Source organism: Helicoverpa zea, chromosome 8 (assembly GCF_022581195.2).
Source record: "Helicoverpa zea isolate HzStark_Cry1AcR chromosome 8, ilHelZeax1.1, whole genome shotgun sequence".
NCBI lineage: Eukaryota > Metazoa > Arthropoda > Insecta > Lepidoptera > Noctuidae > Helicoverpa > Helicoverpa zea.
In genome coordinates this window covers 8,069,685-8,093,942 of record NC_061459.1, presented here as the reverse complement: position 1 = coordinate 8,093,942, position 24,258 = coordinate 8,069,685, and the positions used below count along the sequence as shown (strand labels likewise).

The window sequence follows — 24,258 nt, the reverse complement described above, 5'->3', positions numbered from 1 at the left end:
ATCAGGTTTAAACATCAAATATTTTCCTCATTTCAATGGGGAATTTAAACGACCAAGTTTGATGGATTTGAGAAATCATTTCTTTGTGGTGAAAGAGTATAGGTACTCGCCGTTTATTTCCATTGTCAGCAGGTCAGGATCTGATGATGGAAATCCTGAGAAATCGAGGGCAACTATCAGAAATTGTAGGCATGCATAGGGTTAAAACTTGATTCTCAGATGTATGTCTGATGATACTGTCAAACAGTGAAGGTGAGCTGCTTAGAGCTTACCTGATGATGGAGACGTGAGAAAGTCGAGAGAACTCCTCAGCGGTATGTTTTAGTTACGTCGTGTTTGGGCTTATATTATTCGTATTGACGAGAACTTTACACAAAAGTTAAAAATAGAAAAAAAAAGACTTTTTACAAAAAAAAAATAACAACTTCTAAAAACAACAAGATAACTGATATGCATCGGTCTAGATCACGGTGGTTAAATAAATATAGATGCATCCTCTAGACACCGACTTCTAGACCGATGCACTTAACATCTTCTTCCTTTCTTTCTTGTTTTTGTTTTCTCGTTACTTTTTTATATGTTTGAAGTTGGATTTGTTTGTAAAAGGCTTTTTAAATTCAATTTGATAAAGACCATCATGACCATTACGACCCACCATTACAAGTTACGACTGGGGATGTGGATATTGAGATATATAAACTAAACTAGCTTTTGCCCGCAACTTCGTTCGCGTGGAATAGTGACTACCAGCAGATTTTTGATTTGACCAATAGATGGCGCAATATGTCCGGAATAATTTTATTTTTATTTTTTTTTGTAATAAAAACTATCCTATGTCCTTTCTCAAGTTTCAAACTATGTCTGTATCAAATTTCACACAAATCGGTTCAGTAGTTTAGGCGTGAAGAAAAGACAGACAGACAGACAGAAAGACAGACAGACAGAGTTACTTTCGCATTTATAATATTAGTTTGGATGAGAACTATTTACAAAATAAAATAAAGCCGACTTTATAAAAAAAAAGAAAGGGACAGAATTACACTTTTGTCAAGGCTCTAGAAACGTAAAGCCATGCAGCAGCCTCTCTCTAATTTAATCTCTAATGTTGTAAATAAATAACTTTAATAAAAGAACTTTTACAAGGTACTGGTCTACTATTTTGGTTACATTATAAAATAAAAAATATTAACTATTTTGACTCTCACGAAATTACCATAACTATGATTGTTCTAAACTGAACGGTTTGCGCGAGAGTCACTTTTTATCTATACAGGATTTGTACGGAACCCTCGGTGCGCGAGCCCGACTCGCACTTGGCCGGTTTTATTTTGTTTCATAATAATAGTCTGTTGGACAAATGTTCCTCGATTAATTGTCACCTTTGAAAAACTTTTCTATATACCTAGTTACTCACAGTCAGCACACGTGACAAGTAATAAAAAGGAATAGTATTCTTTTTTCAAGTCATCTCTGTAGGACGTCATAATTTTAAAACGGCTGAGCTAATTTTGATGAAACGTGTCTAAAAATCAGCTTTCATCTTAGAAACTGCATCCATCTCGATCCGTCCGTTTAAGAGCTAAGTATCGCAGACAGACATATGTATGTAGCCGAGGATCTTACAAATATATCTGTCTTTGCATCAGGACTTAAATAAAGGTTTTTGGTTGTAAAAAATACTCAAGGCGACGAAGAAAGTTTGTATGAGAGAGGGTACTTTTGAATTTCAATGACTATTAAAATTCATAAAAAAGATTCGGCCTTAAGTGTTTTTGAGTAAACTAACTTTTAAATCGACATCTTATGTATTTATCTTTTATAGGGGTCGTTTGATACAAAACAGGTCAAAGTTACAAACAAAGTGTTAGTTATGAATGTAGAATATTTAGAGAGGTCATCAATATTTGATACTGTTGGGACTGGAACTATAAATGCTCTGATGTTCGACGTCTGACTTCTTTCATTTGTTTTCCGTGGCGCTTCCATACGTCATATTCTATCCGGAGGTATTCCAGAGTGCATAAAAAATTAACGATACCAATACGAACGAACAAGTTTCAGCCATTTAGGTTATACTGTGAAATACGAGTTAACTTTATACGGTTTTACTGAGTGGAAGCAAAAACGACTTTACATACCGTATTGAAGTATATTTTAGATAGAGAAATATTCTATATATTTTTTACGGTAAGTAAACCTTATTTACTTTCTGATTTAAGAAATCTGTATGATAGTTACACTGATTGGTTATCAAATAATAGCGGTAAAAGGTAAAACGATTTATGACTATAGATAAATTTGAAATATAGTTGAGTTTTTGATACCGAGTGATTAGGTTTGGTTATCATTGATAAAAACGCTTTTATTAGGAGAGAAGAGTGAAATGTAAATAGCGATAATGGCCAGTTTTGGATAAAATATGATTAAGTATATGAATATCTATGAGTGAATCTACTGGATGCAATAGAAAATAATGGGGAGATGAGGTAGACATCTTAATCATGCATAAAATGTTAATTATTTATTTGCTGGTCTGTTAGATTAAAGCAGTTATAAATCAAAACTCTTCTTGGCAGACGAGTAAAAGTGACTCTTCTATTTACCGTAGGAGGTAAATATGAAGTTCTTTTTCTAAACCGCCCAGAAACGGAGTCCCAAGATCTCCCTATCGATTTCACTTTTTTCAAAAACATTCAGAAAATTAAATTGCCACATTATGGAATGCAACCATTTCATGAAATTATCGCGCATGACAAAGCAAAGACATCTGCCCTATGGCAGTGACGACAATACTTTACGATATTGATTTGATTCTATTATTAACTGTTCTTCTGTAGAATTATTATTTAAGACGAATAAAATAACTGAGCTTTAAAAAACGGTTTTAATGGAGTTACTGAAGGATCATAAATTTACAAGCACATAAAAACTGTGTCCACCCCAAACGTGGTGAAATACTTACAAATATCGATTTGTGAAATGAGGTAGGTGGGAAGCTATTACACTAATAACTTGTGTAGAATGCTGTTCAGGTGTTTGTCAGGGGTGGGTAGCATTATATTATGTTACGAAAATATTTCACAATATTGAGGAATATTAGCTCTGCAACACATTTTATCTGAAGTAATATGGGTAAAGTAGGACATACTTATTAACGGTAGACGAATCTAAACCAGTCTGCAATATTAATAACTATTTCATGTGAAAATATCTAACATACCTTATGGAAGGAACGTAAGAAAAGAAAACAAACTTTTATTACCCGTTTGAACTGGCTAATGCAACTAGCAATTTAATTACGTAACACAGAATCTGAATTGCTTTCACTCTGACAGTTTAACAATGGTAACTGTAGCATAAGTTTTAAAAATATCTCGTGACGATCGCTGGACCGACACAATTAACTTTGTTGGACTGCTGAAATGATTGGCACGCCGAACGTCGAGTGTTACCAACTTAATTAGACTTGGGGCGCAACCGTGAAATTAACAGGTTCAACGCTTTGTACCTACTTTACCTGTAATGTATTGAGAATTAATATACCTACTAACATGAAAATATAATATGTAAGGTAAGGGTATGTAATATACTTATTAAACATTCAATAGTTTCAGACAAATTTAATTTCAGCAGAAAGTATTACACTGAACAGTTTTTTCTGCACGAAACTAAGCAATTTTCTCCGTGCAATACTTTATTCAAATATAGAATCTTATTTATTTAAAAATATGAAATGGCTGCGACTGATAATATAAAATAACTTACTATAAAAGGATGAAAATCACACTGTCGATCTTGTTTCTGCTTTTCATAAAGATACAAGATCTATATCATAAAAGTGTCTGCGATACAATACGACTTTAGTCTCACATATTCAATGTGTTCTATTGTATAATAAATTCGAAGCCCTTTTGTGTTGCGTGTTACGCGAGAACGTCGCACTCCACGCATGTACAATCACTGTCATAAATATGTAAAAACATCCAATATTTGAAAAATTCTGGGCACAAAAAACCTCGAAAAAATGTGCATTTCTACAAGGTGTTGATTTGCATTTGTGCCATACTTCAGGAGGAGGACACAAAATACGTAAATAATCGATTGGGATTACAGAAGACGGGAAATAGCTAATATGCACTGCTTTTTTTGTCATTGTTATTGTCGTAGTATTTCAGAAGTAACCCAATTTTATGAATGAAATTTATGAATAATTCTTGCGTATGCTTTGTGTTTGCGTTTGTGTGAGGGCGCAGCACGGTTTTAAGGCCAGTAACACACGCGCCAAGTTTAAATATGGCTAGATGACATTGACGGAATTCCGAAAAAAAACTAAAAATTAAAAATTACGTACCGATTTTTTTGTTGATTTGGGTCGAGAATCATTAGCATAATTACGTCCTTGACTATGGCACGGATGCAAATCAACAGCTTGTATATGCTAAGGAGATTTATTATTCGATATAGGCTTAGAACAGAAATGTTGTTCAAAATGAGAATTGTATTGAAAACTGGTCGTTACGTTTAAGAATACTATTATACTTTACTTCGAAAATCTTGAACCTTTAAAATAATAGCGTACAAGTGCAAAATATTGCGTATAAATAAAGTTGCTTTGCAGTATTTTTAATAAGAGTGAGCCATTACACACAATCTTTCAACGTGAAGTGCACACGTTATATTCGTACCTTCGGGAGCTAGAATTAATATGTGCTCGCGCCGCTCGCGTATATCATTGTTAATAACATTTTCGCGAGACCTACTACTGTTTATGAGGCTAATGTGTTAAAGTAAAAATTTGTGTTAAATTCTCCACGTTTCTCGTAAAAACATCACTTTACATCACAATTCATCCTTGTTTTGACGCAGCCGCAGCGCAAAGCACGTTGCAAGACGTAATATATTTTCCAGTGTAAGGTGTAAAATAAAAAGAAACATCGCCGTACTATTCTCACTATTTGTTTCTTTAAATGCCGCGGTATCAACGAGTATTTGAAAATATCTTTCAGTTTTGTGTTTTCTTGGAGGCAATGCACGCGAACTGAGAAAAGTTTTACTTATTTGTGATTTATCTCTGTGTAAGAATTATTGAGCTCATAAATAACGTTCGCTATTACTTTTTGTGGCTTTGAAAATGATTTATTGAAAAATAATATGTACCTATGCTCTTAAGTATCAGAGAACGTATGAAGAAATACAAATAAAATATTTATATACTGCTACACTAAAAAACTGGCTCCAGCAGTAAAATATAGTCCGTTTCATATGTCATGTACGTACTTATTACATGAATACCGCAATCTTGAGCGTCTGGACAGATTTGAAGCAATGACGAATTGAGGTTTGGTTTTTAGGCATAAGAAATTCAGTGAAAAAGTTATGAGTTGGAATGTGAGGTTAATAAATCATATGAAAGGACTACGCTCGTAGCATGGCGCGAGCTACGCCGTAAGCCGTGACGTAGCGACACATGCCACGCCGACGGAATTTGTATTTTCATTGTACTTATGCCGCCGTTTGGATTTGCATAATTCGGTTTAATTAGTTTAGGGAATATTCATATTAGGTATATATATTATGACTCAAAAGTACAACTACTTTGAGTAATTTAAAATTTGTAATATATAAATTATGCAAAAAATATTATATAAGTTGCAATAACTATTTCTCGTAAACATTAAATTAACGCCAAATGCAAGCAGCTTCAAACGTGTGAGGTAATTAAAATATTATTTAGGTGCATAAGAGCGTAAACGAACAGCTGCATGCATTTCGTATTCAGTGTGTAATGCAGTGTATACCCACGTCCTTTCAATTTCTTAGTAAAATGAGGCTGAAGTCAGTGAGTAGCACGTGTGTTGTTAACAAAGTGAGAATAAGTCTGATGGAAATATGCTTCCTTTGGCCAGCGCTCTCCTCAACGGCTGCACACGAAGAGCTCTGCCTCACGAGTCTATAACACATTTAAACAGTAGGAATGTTTGCAAACGTATTCATGTAAAAAGTAGAATATTTGTTTTATTACTAAATATTTATGATAGGTACAGATTCACAAAGTTAGAAATGTAACAGGAGTGTAATGGAATACTTATGTCCAAAATATTTTTATTACAACATTTTTTACCTTCTCCACCATCCTTTAAGTTCTAAACACAACTTACCTCTGTTAATATCGCAGGCGAATAGCTGCTTATCATTTATAATGCATAGTTAAGTGTAAGAAAACAAACTACTGGAAACTTTGGGTAGTTTCCGTTTTATGTAAAGGTGTATTAACACTGAATAATAAACTTGGAGATAATGAATCTGGGTCAGCGTACAATACCCAATTTCTATAAAACTGTGTTTGTTATTTTAATGGAGTCAATCACTGTGTTTATGCTTTGATAATACCGAAGGTATAAAAAATAATAACTGAGTTGGAGCATGTATGTGTTATTGTATATACATATGTGTATTCGCTTGTGATGTTAAGATTTCGTCAGCCACAACCTGAAGGCTTGTAACTTGAGTATGTAGGTGGAAAATCGTTCCCCATCGAATATTATCTTTCGTTCAGTTAGAATAATAAAGAGATATGTTTTGTGAAAGATATTCCTTCAAAAGGCAACTTATATTCGATATCCGAAGACAAACGAACGGCTTCAACACGTTCAAACAAACAAACGTACTCTTACAAAACTATAAATAGTTGGTTTGTTTTCACTGCGTTTATGTAAACATATTAAAGCTTTGATGGTGACAGTTGTGTTGTGTTTATACATTTACTTTTTGTTTGCGACATCGTTTATCTTGATTCGTTTCGGAATCATTAGACATGGTAATTATCATGCAGAAAATACAAGGTTTTACACTTAGCACTTACGTGTTTCATGATGTTGGGCAGATATGAATTTCAGAACGTTTCAAAGGAGGTATGTGTAAATGTGTTTTTATAGGGTTAAATGTAAAAATAAAGGGATATTTAAACATAAATCTTTGAAAAAGACAAGGTAAACGGAAAACTTCTGGACAACGGTATTCTTCCGTGTCTACCTATTAAAACTTGAAATAGCTAAAGTAAAATCCTCCATAGTCTCTATGGAATCGTTGAATTTTACGAGGTAAAAAAAGTAGGATAGTATTAGTCAAGGGAAAAAGGGGATTGAAAAATCAATAGCTGCTTATCGGCGACGTATGCAGTCACGCCAAATCGGCGTACACTACCTTTGGCCGGCTTAAATTATTTTAGTCAAGGGGAATAAGTTATGCTGGTTTACCTTAGGACTAGCCGACGTGACGTCAATTAACAATTTAACCAAGGACGACGTCCTTGGACGGGCGAGTGTTCGTTCATTCATTAGGATTGTGTTAAAAATTTATCGAGAATGTAAAACATTATCCGGCTACACGCAGCCTGATAAGGATGAGAAGAAAATGAGGCAAAGTTCCCAACCATTTGTTTAAGACTAAGTCAGAGCACTTCCGGTGAAGTCAGAGAAAGCCGCGTGACTAAAGAGTCTAATTAAAAGTTGTGCTACGCTCCGCTTCAAGCTACGTCGGTCTATAACCACTAGAGAGCGCACTCGCCAATTTCTTCTAAGAACACGACTCACCGCTGCGGGCCGGGGGACGCGGCATAATCCGCGGCTACTATTGGTCAGTTCAAGGTCGAGTTGCATGAGTACGCTCAGCAAGGGATTGCTCTCTTTCAATTAAAAAATATCGATAAAATGTATTTCATCGTAGTAATAAATACTCAATAAAAATCGTATAAGAATATCTAATAAAAATCAGTCTATTACAAAAAAGACCCATACAAGAAAATTATTGATTCTTAAAATGTATTAATTTAGTATAAGTTTTTCGAATTAATGTTTTAGGGTCCTGATTGTTTTTGGTAAAAAACGATAATCGAACGTCTACAAATTTCATGATATATTTTAAATAGGTACACGATGTAATTATTCCAAAATGATGAGGTTTATAAAAACTTACTAAGATAGGCGAAAACATTGATGGAATCGCTGAACTAAATAAACGTCGGCATTGTTTTAAATATTCAAAACAATTGGGAGTGAAGTGCCTCGAGCAAACAACACTGTATTTTGTTGGGGACCAATTTTCCATATTTCTGGAATCTTATAAAATCTAAAATGAAAATATTTTTTTTACTATTATCGATATCCACTTCATCCTTAAAGGTAACAGCCCAAATTTCATCGATAGGAATACAAAGGGCAAGAAAGAGATGGACGTATTAGAATTTCTTAATGAAAGAAAGGGACTTTTCCAAAAGACATCAACGAGCGTGAGCGCGGTTCACCAACCACCAATTTAAATAGACCCCTGTGGTATTTCATCATATATAAAATCAAACAGCCCCGGATCTAGGGGGGGGCAAGCCGGGGCCCATGCCCCGGGCGGCAAATTCAGGGGGCGGCAAAATCAGGCGGCTGCCTGATTTTAAATCCTACATCACAGATTACCATAATAGTTACCTACAGGGCCGTCTTAACCTATGGTGCAGGGTGTGCGAATAACCCGGGCGCCTCGGTCTCAGGGGGCGCCACGGGACGCCCCACCACCAGAAAATTTCGATGAAATTACACCCGTTTGATAAGGAAGTTCCATTGTATCATGATACTGACAAGCAAAGTTTCAAAAAAAGTCGCCTTCGCTATGTTTAATTGATCATTTTGATTATTTTTCATAACATCCTCCAACTAAGTGAAAAAATTCTCGCTCGCTACGCTCGCGGTTAAATTACCGTTTCTGTACTGTTTTTCTGATCGAACACAAATAGCACTCGCTCTAATCACGGTTTCTTTTTATTTGTACATGATTCCCAGTTTAATTTGTGAGTCTTCAAACAAATAACTTAAAAAAGTTCGCGCTCGCTGCGTTCGTGGCTACTTGTTGCTTGACAATGTAAGTACTTTTGTGTCGTAGACTCAAAAAATTTCACGCTCGCTCCGCTCGCGCAATGTTACACAGGCATTGCCTTGTTGGCTTCATTAGTCTAATCCGCGATATCTTACCTTTTATAAGTCAAATGTAGCGAAAAAATATATTTATGGAGTCCTCAAAAACAAAAAAGTTTGCGCTTCCGACTGCTTGCTACTTTACTGCGCTTTTTACCTACTTATTAACTTTTTGTGTACATTAATCTGTCTCCAGTAGCGGCTTTAGGGTAGGGCGCGGTTGGGCGACGGCCCAGGGCGCCGGACATAAGGGGCGCCGCAGGCGCCCCCAACCAATCCTTGATCAGAATTTTACTCCTATTTTTGTTTTAAATTTCATCAAAGATCGCAACTTACAAGAACTGTATCCAAATGTATGGATAGCATCAGGGCCGCCTTAACCTATGGTGCAGGGTGTTCGAATAACCCTGGCGCCGCGAGCTCAGGGGCGCCGCGGCACGCCTCTGGACCAAGAAATTTCAATTAAATTAATGTATTGTCATACAATGCCGCGCGCGTTAGATACACTACTTTTATGTCCCAAAACTCAAAAATTTTCGCGCTCGCTTCGCTCGCGGTTTCTTTACTTTACACTTACATCTTTTTTCACATATAGCTACTTTTAATTTAATGTCCCAATACTCAAAAAAATTCGCGCTCCCTTCGCTCGCAGCTTCTTCATTTCACAGTCGCCTTTTATTATATATGTTAAGGACTTTTAGTGATCCAAATCTCAAAAAAGCTTTTTCGGGCTTGCTTCACTTTATAGTTGTTTTTATTTTTGAAAATTTTTTTGTCTACAAAAATTCTCCTTCGTCCTTTTATTAATAAGAAAGTAACTTCTAGTTTCTATTTATGGTACTACTTTAAGTCCCAAAAATTTAATTCATACTTAGGCGCCAACACCAACAAAGAGCTATCTACGTTTGGGCTACATTTTAAGTCATTTTTGTTTTGAGTTCTAAAATATAACAAAAAATTTCGCGCTCGCTTCGCTCGCGCAATCACAACCTGTGTTCCCGTGTTTTTGCATTCACCAACCAGCAATAACTTATGTACGATTGGGCTACATTTTAGGTAATTTTTGCTTTGACTTGTTAACTATAAAAAAAAAATTCGCGCTCGCTTCGCTCGCAATCGGTAACTATATATTTTGTCTCTGTTTTTCGTATGGGTTTGAATTGTAGTTGGGGGCGCCGTAGAAATCTCGCCCAGGGCGCTAGTAGAGTTAAAGCCGGCACTGTCTGTCTCGACTTCATAACTTAAACCTGGCGAACAGTTTGAGCCTACAATGATTTGGACACATTTTTTTAAGTCCTTTACCTACCAAAAAAGTGACTTTCGGTGGTGAAAATAAACATAAGTACGTAGGTAGGCGGGGCGGCATTTTTCAGTTTTTGCCCCGCCTAAAAAAAATTGAAGATCCGGGGCTGAAATCAAAGCCAAATTTTGGTATTGATATTTGCCGATGCCATCCTTTTTGTAAATAGATGTCCTGGATTGTTTCCCGCACCATTTCATCGCGCATGTAGGCATTATTTTTGTTTTTTTACTAAATAAAATCCTCAAAAATTTATCGTGTTCGCAGGTCATAGACTTGGTCGCTACTAAAGGATCTTACTGATCGTAGCCTTATAGTACGCGCAAAATCACTAACGTTTGGCGAGCGTCGGGGCACTGTATGCGCAGTCAAGTGGTTTTATAGTCTTTGGTCTATACCTACCCACATATAGAATGCAAGTACGTGCCTACTCATATTTATTTCTTTCACGTTTTTTCTAACGACTACAATGTTACTCTATCGCGATGATAAAATACAATAGGATTACTGATGTGAAACAATGTAACGCGAATAAATATACGATATGTAACTCTCCAGGTAATAATTCCGTGAGAATCGCAATACGTTTTCCTTTTTTCTTATGTAAATAAAAATAACAACCGCTTTTGTACATATTAAGATCTCCGTAAATGTACTGTTGCTTTAGTTGATTGAATTAAATATAAATATGTACCTCACTTGTGATTTATTTGAGTATTACGGGGAAATCCATAGTTAATTCAACAAATTGTGATTGTTTACAAAAGCGGTTGCCAGCACACTAAACAGCCGCGAGTGCCTTCTCGCTGTTGGCACGTGAGTCATGTATCGTTTCCTGCGACTCTATCTTGATCTAATTTCATCCAGTGTTTGCAGATACCATGATCAATCACTTTTGTAGTTCTGTTGTGTTCATATACACATACGTATCTGGCGGATATCATGCAAACGTGTGTTCTGTTCTGACAGAAGTGCTAGTCATTTTTTATTATTCTTTTGTTAATAACTTAAGGTGGGAAAATATACAGGTGTGTTTTTTTGTTTGAGTCACCGAACAGTATGAAAATACATTTTTCACGACATGCCTGAATAAAATATAAAGAGTGATCAAACAAAGAGAGCGGGACTATTCACTCGTCTTGTGCTTGAGTCTTTTGGTTGTGCACGTATAAAGTGTTTGTGCGAGCTTTTCATTTTCCATTCCATCGAGCAGCACGCGATCGGCGGCGGTTGCACGAGACACGAGCACACGACGAGTGTTTGGGCCATTCGTGTGCACCGTCACAAAGCTGGGTCACACGAGCGCCCTGCAGCTAATCCCCGCATTCACGGCCTCACTTGCAATCTCTGATTTGCACGCTTTCAACTAATTTTGGCGCACACTCGAGTTTTATGCCGCTGCACAAATTAATTGCCTTATTGAAAATCGATGTTCTAAATATGTGTGAACCTTGTACAGTTATTAATAATATTATGCTTATAGAAATACACGAAATAATATACATAATAAATATACTTGCCAAGTGTGTTCAATCTCAGAACCTGTTTCTACTTATATAATTTATTTCATTGGAAAGACACAAGCAGGTATCCCGTACCTATGTTATAATTAATTAACAAGGATAAAATTTACCAAAGTTTATTCCAATTGTACGTAATTGATACCTAAACAAAACTGGATTATTAATTTATTAACTGTCTTGTTTTAATCCCCCTAGAACTATTTTTGAAGGAACGAGATGAAACAAACGATATTATTGTGTACGTGAACCACAATATCTTGCCATTCTATTAGAGGGTACAATAACAGCTCGCTTGCAACTAAACTGATTTCTAAGTAATCAATAGGTTAAACACACACAAAGAAGTTCTCTGTAAGCAACTTATGTAAACAATAAATTTTCCACTAACGCAAAGCCAGTCAAAGGTACAGGTATATCCTGGGATCATTATTGTCAGTATACTCTAACAACAGGTCTTAGTAAGTTATTCATATGTACGTTGTTGTTATTGTTGTTACAGCCTTTTTATCGTCCCACTGCTGGGCACAGGCCTCCTCTCACACGGAGAAGGATTGAGCATTAATCACCACGCTTGCTCAATGCGGGTTGGCGATTTCAGACTTTACAGTCCAGGTTTCCTCAAGATGTTTTCCTTCACCTTTTTATCAGCCATTGGCGTCTAAGATATACTTAGAAAGTACATACAAACTTAGAAAAGTTGCATTGGTACTTGCCTGACCTGGAATCGAACCTGCGTCCTCATTCACGAGAGGTTGGTTCTTTGCCCACTAGGCCACCACGACTTTTTTTTTTATATACCTACGTATTTTTTACATATGTACGTATATATATTTTTAGGGTTCCGTACCTCGAAAGGAAAAAACGGAACCCTTATAGGATCACTTTGTTGTCCGTCTGTCTGTCTGTCTGTCTGTCTGTCTGTCTGTCAAGACCCTTTATCTTAAGAACGCGTGAACGTATCAAGCTGAAATTCACATGAAATACTCGGGTCTATTGTCCCTTTAAACTGTGAAACTATCAAACTTCTAAGCCAAGCCAATCAAAAGATACAACCGATTATGTCGATATTTTCAACAAATTTTCGACACTCGCAAAGGAATCAAAACCTACAGGGTACTTCCCGTAAACTCAGAATCTTGAAATTTGGCATGAAGCATTGTCATATAATGCAAATATAGGAAAAATTGCGAAAATCACATTTTTTTTGTTATATAATATAATTAAAATATTTTAATAAAATGAAACTTACTACCTTATTTCTCACGAACGAATAAAGGTACCAAATTGAAATTTATACCAAATACCTAGGTCTATTGTCCCTTTAAGCAATGAAAAAATCAAACTTCTAAGTTAACGCGATCAAAAGATACAGCAGTTTTACCGACACCTTAGACGAATTTCCGTCACACGCTAGGGAATCAAAACCTACAAGGTACTTCCCGTGAACTCAGAATCTTGAAATTCGGCACGAAGCAACGTTATATAGTACAGATAAAGGAAAAATTACGAAAATGATAAATTTGAAGTTACATAAAATATTAAAATAATATAATTTTTGTTTACATGACATAAAATATTTTTTTAATAATTATAAACTTACTACTTACCCTTTTTCACATGAACGCGTAGAGATATTAAAGTTTTGATAAAAAGTGAAATTCATATCAAACACTTCTTAAATATAATGGCCTCTAAACTGTGAAAAATAAATCATTCAAAGGTCATTGGGCACCTTAGTATGGAAACCATACCCACGGCGGATACGAACGAAATATAGCACAGTATAATGATAAAGGCTCTGATTTACTATGGCATTAGTCGCATCAATGTGAAATCTAGAGAAAATCAGGTGTAAACATCAAATATTTTCCTCATTTCAATGGGGAATTTAAACGACCACGTTTGACGGATTTGAGAAATCATTTCTTTGTAGTGAAAGAGTATACTCGCCGTTTATTTCCATTGTCATCAGGTCAGGATCTGATGATGGAAATCCTGAGAAATCGAGGGCAACTATCAGAAATTGTAGGCATGCATAGGATTTAAACTTGATTCTCAGATGTATGTCTGGTGATACTATCAAACAGTGAAGGTTTAGAGCTTACCTGATGATGGAGACGTGAGAAAGTCGAGAGAACTCCTTAACGGTATGTTTTTAGTTACGTCGTGTTTATATTATTCGTATTGACGAGAACTTTTCACAAAAGTTAAAAATAAAAACTTTTTACAAAAAAAAAAAACAACTTCTAAAACAACAAGAAAACTGTTTATATGCATCGGTCTAGATCTCGGTGGTTAAATAAATATAGATGCATCCTCTAGACACCGACTTCTAGACCGATGCACATAACATCTTTTTAATTTCTTTCTTGCTTTTGTTTTCTTGTTGCTTTTTTATATGTTTGAAGATGGATTTGTTTGTAAAATGCTACAAAATAAAGCCGACTTTATAAAACAAAGAAAGGGACAGAATACTTTTGTCAAGGCTCTAGAAACGTAAAGCCAGCAGCCCCGAATCCTACTCTCTAGAGGTCGTTGTTACAATTCGACAGCTACAAGTCGTCAGGCGGTTTCGAAAAAAACCTGAAACTGGGGTCGTTAGGTGATTAATCCCTCAAAAATAAAAGATCCCATTCCTGCAATGGCTGCTTTAACCCAAGTTAGTAGTGAATTCTCGTCACCTAAAATAAAATAAGCTCCAACACAAGGTTACGTTATAAATTGTAAAGGAGTTCCCATAACTATATCTGATCTTTGCTATCGATCCTACAATGGCAGTCAAACCTATCTATGTGGAAAGTCTTCGCCAATACGAATAAAATAAACCCAAACACGTGGTAGTTGCAACATACCGTTCAGGAGTTCCCTCGACTCTCTGTAGTCTCCATAATCAAATCAGCTCCAAACCTTCACTGTTTACCAGTACCCTCAAAAATACACTCACATGTCTGGTTATAACTCGATGCGTGCCTACAATATTCAAGAGTTGCCCTCGATTTCTCAGGGTTTCCAGATCCTCATCAGATCCTGGTCATCCGAATTGGCATCTTCCTTCTTTATGAAAATTCTTTAACAATAAAAACTAGCATTGCTACCTGTACAATCCTCTGAAACTGCTTGTCTTTTATATTTTTCAAACGATCCTGGACATTCGTCTCCATGGAATTTTAATAAAATATTATATTCAAAGAAACGTCATACCATTCTCCACGATTTAAAACTACTTTGATTCATGTCCGCCACTTTTTACAAAGCGGGTCAGATATGCCCAATGACCTTTAAGACATAATTAGTTATTTTCAATCAAATTTCTGAATGATGACTATAAAATGTTGTATATAAATAACTTTAATAAAATAACTTTTACAAGGTACTGGCCTACTATTTTAGTTATATTACAAAATAAAAAATATTAACTATTTTGACTCTCACGAAATTACCATCACTAAGATTGTTCTAAACTTAACGGTTGGCGCGAAACTCACTTTTTATCTATACAGGATTTGTACGGAACCCTCGCTGCGCGAGACCGACTCGCGCTTGGCCGGTTTTATTTTAATCTAGACTAGTATAAAAATAAAGATAGAATCGAAATAGCGGTAAGAGCAAGGGCACTGCCAATGTAAGACGATAGAAATAAGTCAATGGCTGGAAGACTAATCATAAATGTCCTAGAAAGTTTTCTTATAGCTTTCCGTTCATGAATGAAGGTGTTTTGACCTTGATTATGTATATTAAACCTGTTACATAAACAAACATGTTTATAACTTCAATAACCTTGTTTACCCCTAGCTCGGTGGTGATATTTAGGCAGCAGGCTTGGATTAAAAAGAGAATAGTCAGAATCGAACTCTACAATGCTTATCGAAATCTACCAAACCAATGTTTAACACTCGATTATCATAAGCCGATATAGATATATCTACATGAGAACATCATAATGCCTTTTTGATAGCTGATATGCAATTCTTTATCTACAATGCTTGCTGTGCATCAAGCCACCAGCAGCCGCCTTATCCTTATCTTACAAGCCAATATTGATTTAACCTCTTAGGTTTATCGGTTATCCCGATTCCGAGTTAATGTGATATCTATCGAGACAACTTGTCTCCATTATCGTAATTTTGGTTATCGCTGTCGCTGATACCGAGCGGTCGTAATCGTAACATCGCGTACGATATCATCGTAAATGTCGTGATTGACTTGGGGATTAGCCAGAACATTTAATTGTTATAGGTATCATACACAGTGATCGTAACGTTGACTTACATACGTAATATTTGAAGATGAACAATCAATTGAACGTTAAAACCGGAACACTAGTATTTGGGACGGTCTAATTCTGTATTTGGGAATCGTTTCCGAATGCAAATTGCTCTACTTTGGCTGGCTTTGGCTTTAGTTTATCTCATCTCAGTCTTGTTCAGAGTTGCAATCAGTTCTCTTTAAAATCAATTAGTATACATGTGCATCTTGAAACTTCAAAGTTGCTAAGTACGTATAACAACTTCAGGTAGGTAGGTATTTCTGAAACTGTCCTTCAGAGTCTAGACTTACTTATAATCTCTGTTTTGTTTTAATAAAAAATATTTGTTAAAAAAATATAAATGGTAGTGATTAGTTTCGAGCATAAAAAGTAGATTAATGAATCGAGTCGAATTTAAATAGGAACATACTCCAATAATATCCGCGTCTACCTAGATATTGGTTCTAGGTCAATTGTTATACGGTCGTGACGTGATATCCATATTTAGCTTTTCGACTCAATACGAGATCTGTATCCATACTCCCAGAATATGACGTCAATATTTCCTAACGATACACCTTGCCTTAAATTATATTAAGAAGCTACTATGTACGAATATTTTAAGACTTGCTTGCATGTAGTAAGCACTTCTGACACTTCTTCTAAATAATTAATAACCTAATCTACCTAACTCCGTCTTAGCGATCGCCGAAAGCAAGACCAAGTTGGAGGTTCTAATTCCAAGTACTCATTCTATATATTCTACTGAAATTCATAGACAGCAAACATGGTTGCAACACAGCCATAGATAATGTTTAAGACGAGCAAGACAAAGTGAAGCAATTGCAGCTGTTTCCTACTCCGAGCAGATGCAAATAGCTCTAAAGGGACTCGTTTTATGACCAACGAAATGTCTTTTGATAAATGAAAACTATTTGAAGTAAAACGCATTGTGCCAAAAGACATTATGTACCTATGTGCTTACTAGTTCAAAAAATATATAATTTAACAACTCAAGTGTATAATTATTAACGTGATGATCTCTGGAAGCTCTAGATAGTATAAATCACTTTTATCCCAGTGAAATTAAAAGATGATTTACTAGCTTTGATTTTATCTTAATTAGAACCGAACCTTATCTATTAGCTGTAACTACAAACTGTAGGTGTTACTCCGTTCTAATAATACAGAGGGGTCATGGATACAATACAGTGGAGAGTAAACTCGGTAGGTTTTGACGACGACAGGCACGCCGAGCTCGCAGCCGACTGCCAGACAATAGTCGCCTTGATGCCGATACAAAGGCATACCAGCCGCTTATATGTCTGCACCACACTATTTGTTCATCTTAAACTATATTAGACCGCAGTCCACTGCACGTTTCGCCATTCGGAAGCATCTGAAAAATGTACGATTACAAAAGCCCGACTGAATGAGTACAGCAGTTTATTAAATTCTGTATTTTATTACTTTTGTAAACAAATATATATTGTTTTGTATTTGTAGATAATATCTAATTCGATTTTGAAGCTGTTTTAATAAAACACTTTTATGAAACCGTTTAGGTCTCTTTAGGTACCTACGTCTGTGAAATATTTTATTAGGTTGAAATTGTTACTTAAAATCTTGAAATTGTCTATAGAAGTAGATTAGCCTAAGTTGAATGAGAAAACTGATCGCCTAAGGGCTAACACCAACTAAATTGAAAGACGGAAAACAATGATTCTCCCGCCACCAACTAAATTGGAAAAGTAAAATTCTTTGATACTTATTACGGCATCGCGAGGAGCTTAAACTTCTAACAATTTGCCGAAGGCTTTCTCTTATATTTGGTGAAATGATTTCTCTAATATTTATTTCATGTGCTATTTTAAAAATGAGAACCGAAAATAAACTCAGGTTATCCTAAACGAATTCATTTACTTAACGAAATCGTTAATTCAGTTGCTATTAATGTTTAGATGCAAAACAGTGTCCTGTGTGTGGGTAGACGCGTTAGCAAAATCCTTGTGATACATTCAGGAATGATACAAAACAAACCACATTTTCTGTACATTCAAAAGTTCAAATGTTATATAGAGTTTCGTCAAGCAATCACAATATTGAGAACGAGCTGCAAGAGAATGACATAATTAATGAGTACTTTCGACCGCACGTGAAAATGGTGGCCAGACGGGACAACTTCCATTTGTAGGAAGTTTACATCTCTATATTCAAATATAGGTCAATCTTTGCCTGGCTTTCAACTGATGCGAACTCTACGGATCTACGCGCTTGGAAATGACTTTAACATGAAGTTGGTTTTAAGCTTCACGTTCTACCCGTAGGTGTGGAACGATGTTAATTACCGCACCAGTTACGAAATTGGTAATTAGAAACTAAAAAGCCAGCAACGCAGACAACCGAGGTAGATCGAATTTTCACGTTGCAATATGGCTTATTACGTACGTTTGCCTAAAACAGGTTTTAATGATTCATAAAATTCCTGAAACAGCTTTCAAAACTGGTCCTTTTATTTTTTTAATTTGGACGCTAGGAAGCTATTGAAATGTCCAATTAACATGACCTCAACAGTTTTCCCAGTAGAGAGACTGGATTATAAAATGGTGCCGAAATTATGAACATTTTCATAAATGCTTGCCGGACTCATCATCGCCATGAATAGCTTTGCAGTTGTTTCAAAAAATCATTTTCATTGTTAATTAATACATTTTTCTATGACTATAAAATAAAATAAAATATTCGATTGACATTTCAGGTTCAACCAGAGTGATTTATAGCCTCAATAACATCGCAATCAACCTAAAATATGTTATCTCTATCAAGATAGTTAGTAGATAAGGTGCGTGTACGTCAATCGACGAGCTCACAAATAATGTTAACTCCATCTCATTAATAATTATTCAAATATTTACATAATATTTACATTAATTTTAAAAATTAAAAATAAACTTATATATACAACTTAAAACTAATACATAGCATCAAAAAATTGCTCCTCATCGCTGTCACCGGGTAATGTACCCAGAAGGCTGGCAGCATTGCCACGTTGGATGGCAATGCTCAACCTCTGTGCGAAATAAAAGCCAGCCCTTGGGTCACGAGAAGTGTCAACAAGGCGCTTAGAAATTTCCTTTGCAAGCGCGTGAGCACTCGGACCCCACGGCCCGAGAGTTTCAACCCCAAACGGCTCAAACATGTAATTCCCGATAAGGCTACTATATTTGCGCCGTTTGAGGTCTTCTGCTTGTGAAGCGGCGGAGCCGACACAACACGCAGTTCTAGGAAGATGGGATGGCGCAAGAGTGTCGACGCAGGTCGCGTCCCACACTAAAGTCCTACCCATCTTCCACGGAAATAGCGACATGCCGTCTGGTCTCTTGCCATCGTCGCGTGCCAAACCATTTGGTTCAAGTACGGCTGGCACGCCGACGGCAACAAGAGCCCGACGGATCACGTCGTTGATATTCGCATGTCGTGGTATGCGGCCCGCACTCCGGCTGCACGACAGGCCGTGGTGACCGAGGCTGTTGACAGCTTCCCCGCAGTGGCAGCGGTGAGGAGTGCAGCATGAAGCACCCAGACGCAGGCAGACAGCGAGTCTGAAAGTGGTGTCGTCAAACATGGTGCCTATGTTTGCCGACGGAAATGCGTGAAGCCAAAGACCTGACTCCCATTCACCCACAGCCAGTAGGCGTGCTCGCTCCGCAGAAGTAATTGACGTATCAATGAGATTTTTCCGTATTACTCTGCAGAGCGGCTCATCCCACTGTCTCTGGGAGGATGGGTTGGCGGGTAGATCGGTATTCGGGCATGTGACTTTCCAGGCATTAATAGCCTCCGCCAGGCATGGCACCTCAAAATTGATCAGTGTAATAGGTAGGATTTTCCTGATCAATTTGTCAGTGCCATGGACGGAGGAAATAAATGCCGGTAAACTAATACTGGAAATTTTGCGGATAATAGGAATTAAATTAATAATTCAGTCTGAATCCTCAAACTTTGTAGACTACTAAATACACTGCCAAGAGCATAAAGTACCTATGAGAGGGTGGGTATGTTTGAAGTCAAAAAGGTTCAAATTACATTACCCCAGTGACTGCTAATCCAAAGTTTCACCAGATTCAAGGTACCAATAACATTTACTGAATACAAATTGGAAACCAGTTTTATTTTTGCAGGTCGGTTAAAAAATGTCGAGTACTTAAATAATTAGCAATTTTGAAAATTGCTTTAAGCTCACGACTTGAGTCAGTAATTCGGCAGGTACATTCAAAATCATGTTTCAAAATTTAAAAAGCGACCCTCTTCAAAACCCACTTGACATGGAATTACTTGAAAGTGGATTCAGTAATAAATATTATTGAGTACCTGGCCACTTGAAAAGAAGTTTTGAAGCATATCGTCATTTTTTTTTTATCAAATAAATAACAGATTTTTTGGTATTTTTTATATGTTAAAGTAACATTCGAGCAGCTTATGTCCCGATATAGGTATAGGTAGCCCGCTAAACTGATTACTCTTCCTTCACATCGCCGAAGTGGGTTGGTAGGCGCAATATACATACATAGATATCTATCGGGTTCCATTAACCTTCTGCTAACTCTACCTAATTCTTATGACAACGTAGACCGAAACATTACCTGCTTAATAAAGCTTTTATAACCTCCTATTTTCCAGGTACTTAAATACTTAATGTAACCTCCTAATATTTTAAGGGTGACAGACAAAAGGGTTAATTTTAATCCTTTGTTTAAGTGTTTCATAAGAAAAGGTTAGTGAGATAGCGTGGCCCTAAAAATGTGAATATTTTGTGGAAATATGACGCTTGCATATCGAATGATGAATTTTTACAATTTAGAAGAAAGTTTTATGAATTCACTTCAAGATCTCTTGGTAGCTTATTGATATGAAGCTTGAAATAAATAATGTAGGACCTCATTATTCAGGTGCTTGTGTTATCAATCACGATTGTCTGCATCTGTATACCAGCGACAGCAATTGCCTGACGTTTAAGGTTCGGAAAGCGAGTTCGAACACAATCTGCAATCTACTTTGTGGTTGTGACCTCAAACGTTCCCTAATGTTAAAGTTTCTGAAAATGATAACAGGACGCGTCGCCTTTGTGTACTGAGCTGCATGTGAAGCTAATTAATTGATAAATGGCGCACGTTAAACTAACCGACTTCATAATACACTGCTAAGTGAAAAATATTGCTACTTATTATTTATGTTTTACTTAACCGAGACAAGGTTTTGGTATTATTTCAGACTTGTAAAAATTTTCTAATATTCATATTATCTTACAAATTAATTACTTATGGTTATTAGTCTTTTATTTACTTGGTTTAGAAGTGGCAAAGTGTGTTATTCCGTAATCGAACGAAGGATTTTTTAATATTCAATGAAAATGTAATTTAATGTACCTGAATAAAAAAAGAAATCACGCATTCCATAGAAGGTTCTGAGAACTCTGCGTATCTTGAACATCAGTACCGTTTCGCTCTGATTCTTCTACAGATAAATGTCTTCACGGACGCTCTTGAATTTGAATTAAAGGTATCATATGACATTGTATAACATTCCGAAGCGTAACAAAGTACTGAGCTATTACAGGATTAAGCTCGTTTCCTTTTTATTGGTTTCACGTTTTAGTTTCCTTTTACATGCACTTATACGGCCACATTATAGTTCGGCCATTCAGAGAATGCGTTCCTGACACGTCGCGATTGAACTGACTGAATTATAACATTCATTGATTATTGATATAATAATGTTGTTTTAATGCTCCTCAATTGTTAAAACGGTAAACAACCAGCAAAAATATTTTTATCGTAACTGCAACGCCATTGCAAAGTTACGTCGTCAGTTCAATCGCGACGTGTCAGGAACGCATTCTCTGAATGGCCGAACTATACCTACATTGTATAACGGCAAAGTGGTACTTTAACAATTCCTTCCAAACGAGCTGTTTTATTTACAACGATTCACTATAATGCATATGTCTATTGAAGTTCAAAATGGCATATGAATATTTAATGAATTATTACTCGGCAAACTGGTTTGTTCATTTGGCGCAGAGTTATACACAAACACCGCACTGGCTCAATGTAACAGCACAGCATTTCGTACAATATGAATAACCGAGCAGTTTAACGCATCATCAATTCATCAACTCAAACAGGCAACAACAAAGCTATTACAGGTTCCATTACAATTCGTATTTACTCTCATAACGCAAACATAATGCTCCCGCAATGTAATAAATAAATGAGAATTCATTAATTTTTATACCAAATAAATGAACTCGCATTTACATATAAATGAAAATGCACGAATGAACCGCGACATACAAGCAAGGTAATTGCCGATCATAATGATTATGTATTACACCAAAATTATTTACTTTTACGGTTGAATTATCGGAGTTGCAATTCCATACGGGACAGATATATTTAAACCTTATGTTTTTATCTGTACAATAGTAATAATAAAACTGAAGCAGGCGATGGAAGAAATAAATAATTCAGGCGTATTTACGGCATAAATCATCGATTTTATCTCACGTTAGTTCCTTAAGAACATGATACGAAAATGATTCAGGCTTCAATGAAATTGAATTATCTAATGATAAATGTTAGATTCCATACAATATCATATTAGTGTCATATTGTCTATCTCAGTTATCGTATGAGTCACTTATTTATTTCACAAATTGTTAGAAATCTCCAAACCACTTATCTTTCTCATGAGATTGTCGACGTTTTGAGATTTTGAAATATAAGTCAAGTGTCATTGAAAAAATGCTTGAGGGCTTTAAATAGTTTTGGATTTATTGAGTGTATAAAAACAGGCCCAGAATTTAAGTTAGAGAGTGGGTACTTACTTATAACGACTTTTTAAAAATTCCTTTATCCTGCACCAATCATTCACAAAACAGGATAGAATTTAAAGATGTAGTAAAAAACTGGTACTTACCTAGCGCAAATGACACTTTATTGACTACACCGGTAACAACTGATAGTGCAAAGACTACATCTTCTCGTCACACCATGGTTTGTTGTTATATATTGTTTGGCACAAGGCACGTCTAAAAGACTCCATACGAGACGTTAGCCTATATTAAGTCACGTTTCTATGAGGATAAATTCGTATATCTAGATATCGAGACCAGATATCCAATGATTGATACTATGTAACAATTAACTGCGAATATTTTCCTCGTGTTTTTTGCTAATGCTTAACACAAGGCCTCTTCTGAAAACCGTTGTTTTTGTAGAAGACACCTTGTGTAATTTTATTGCAGTTATAACGACCAAGGTATATTTACACTTGCATTTTAGTCCTGAACGATAGGATGGCTATTGGCCAGTTTAAAGCTCTAGCTACGTCTTGCTGGCACTTATTTTAGACGTGTATGTATTTGGAACCCTCCAGTCAAAAACTTATTCTAAATTCATTAAGTTTATAAACCTCTAGTGCTAGATTTATGACTATTTGGTATAGATAGATATATATTATCGAATACTGGCCTAGAATTATACGGCAGAATATTGTATGTGTTAGATTAGATAGAATTAATTAATTTATTGATTTGACTGTCTCAAAGTGCAAATGAATCATCGTATTGTCACCTGCAAAATATTAGATAATCGATTTTATAACGTCATATCTATTAATTATCATTAAATTAAAAGTAAACGGTATTATCATTTCTGAAAACGAGTAGTTAGGTACCTAACTACTTTTAATAAGGAAATGAATAAAAAACGTTTAATTTGAATTTTGATTTGATTATTGACTTTCTTAGTTAAGTTACATTCTTTACCTAAATAGGTAACTGTTTTTATACGTATTTGAACATAGACGTTTGAGTTTACCAATAAGTACCTACAGTAAACCACGAATTAAAAAAAGAGCGCAAACCAAAGATTATTTTAAGATGAGGGATGGAGCAACAAAGCATTATCTCTTTAATTTCAAACTGTCAAGTTATTATGCGAGATTTTACAGGAGAATCTACATTTCTATTAAATTAATTAATTATACAAAGAGAAATTAAGCGCTTCGTGACGTGAAGCTCTTCTGTGAGAAAATAAGCATTTGACGGCGCAACAGTGTGGCAAATGTTGAATATTTATTTACGAATTCTATATTCACTTTAAAAATGGAAATGTGAATTCTGCTGTGGAGTATCGTGAAGCCTCGGGAAAATTCGTAATAAGGTAA

At 35.9% G+C, this 24,258-nt stretch overlaps 1 long non-coding RNA gene across 1 annotated transcript in view; it reads right to left on the bottom strand.

The window, feature by feature from the left end:
• LOC124632376 overlaps nucleotides 1-23,118 on the bottom strand; it is a 42,753-nt gene extending 19,635 nt beyond the window's left edge. Inside the window, exon 1 of the long non-coding RNA XR_006984618.1 lies at nucleotides 23,008-23,118. This is a non-coding gene — a long non-coding RNA (uncharacterized LOC124632376). The remainder of the gene's footprint in view (nucleotides 1-23,007) is intronic.
• Nucleotides 23,119-24,258: the final 1,140 nt, after the last annotated feature.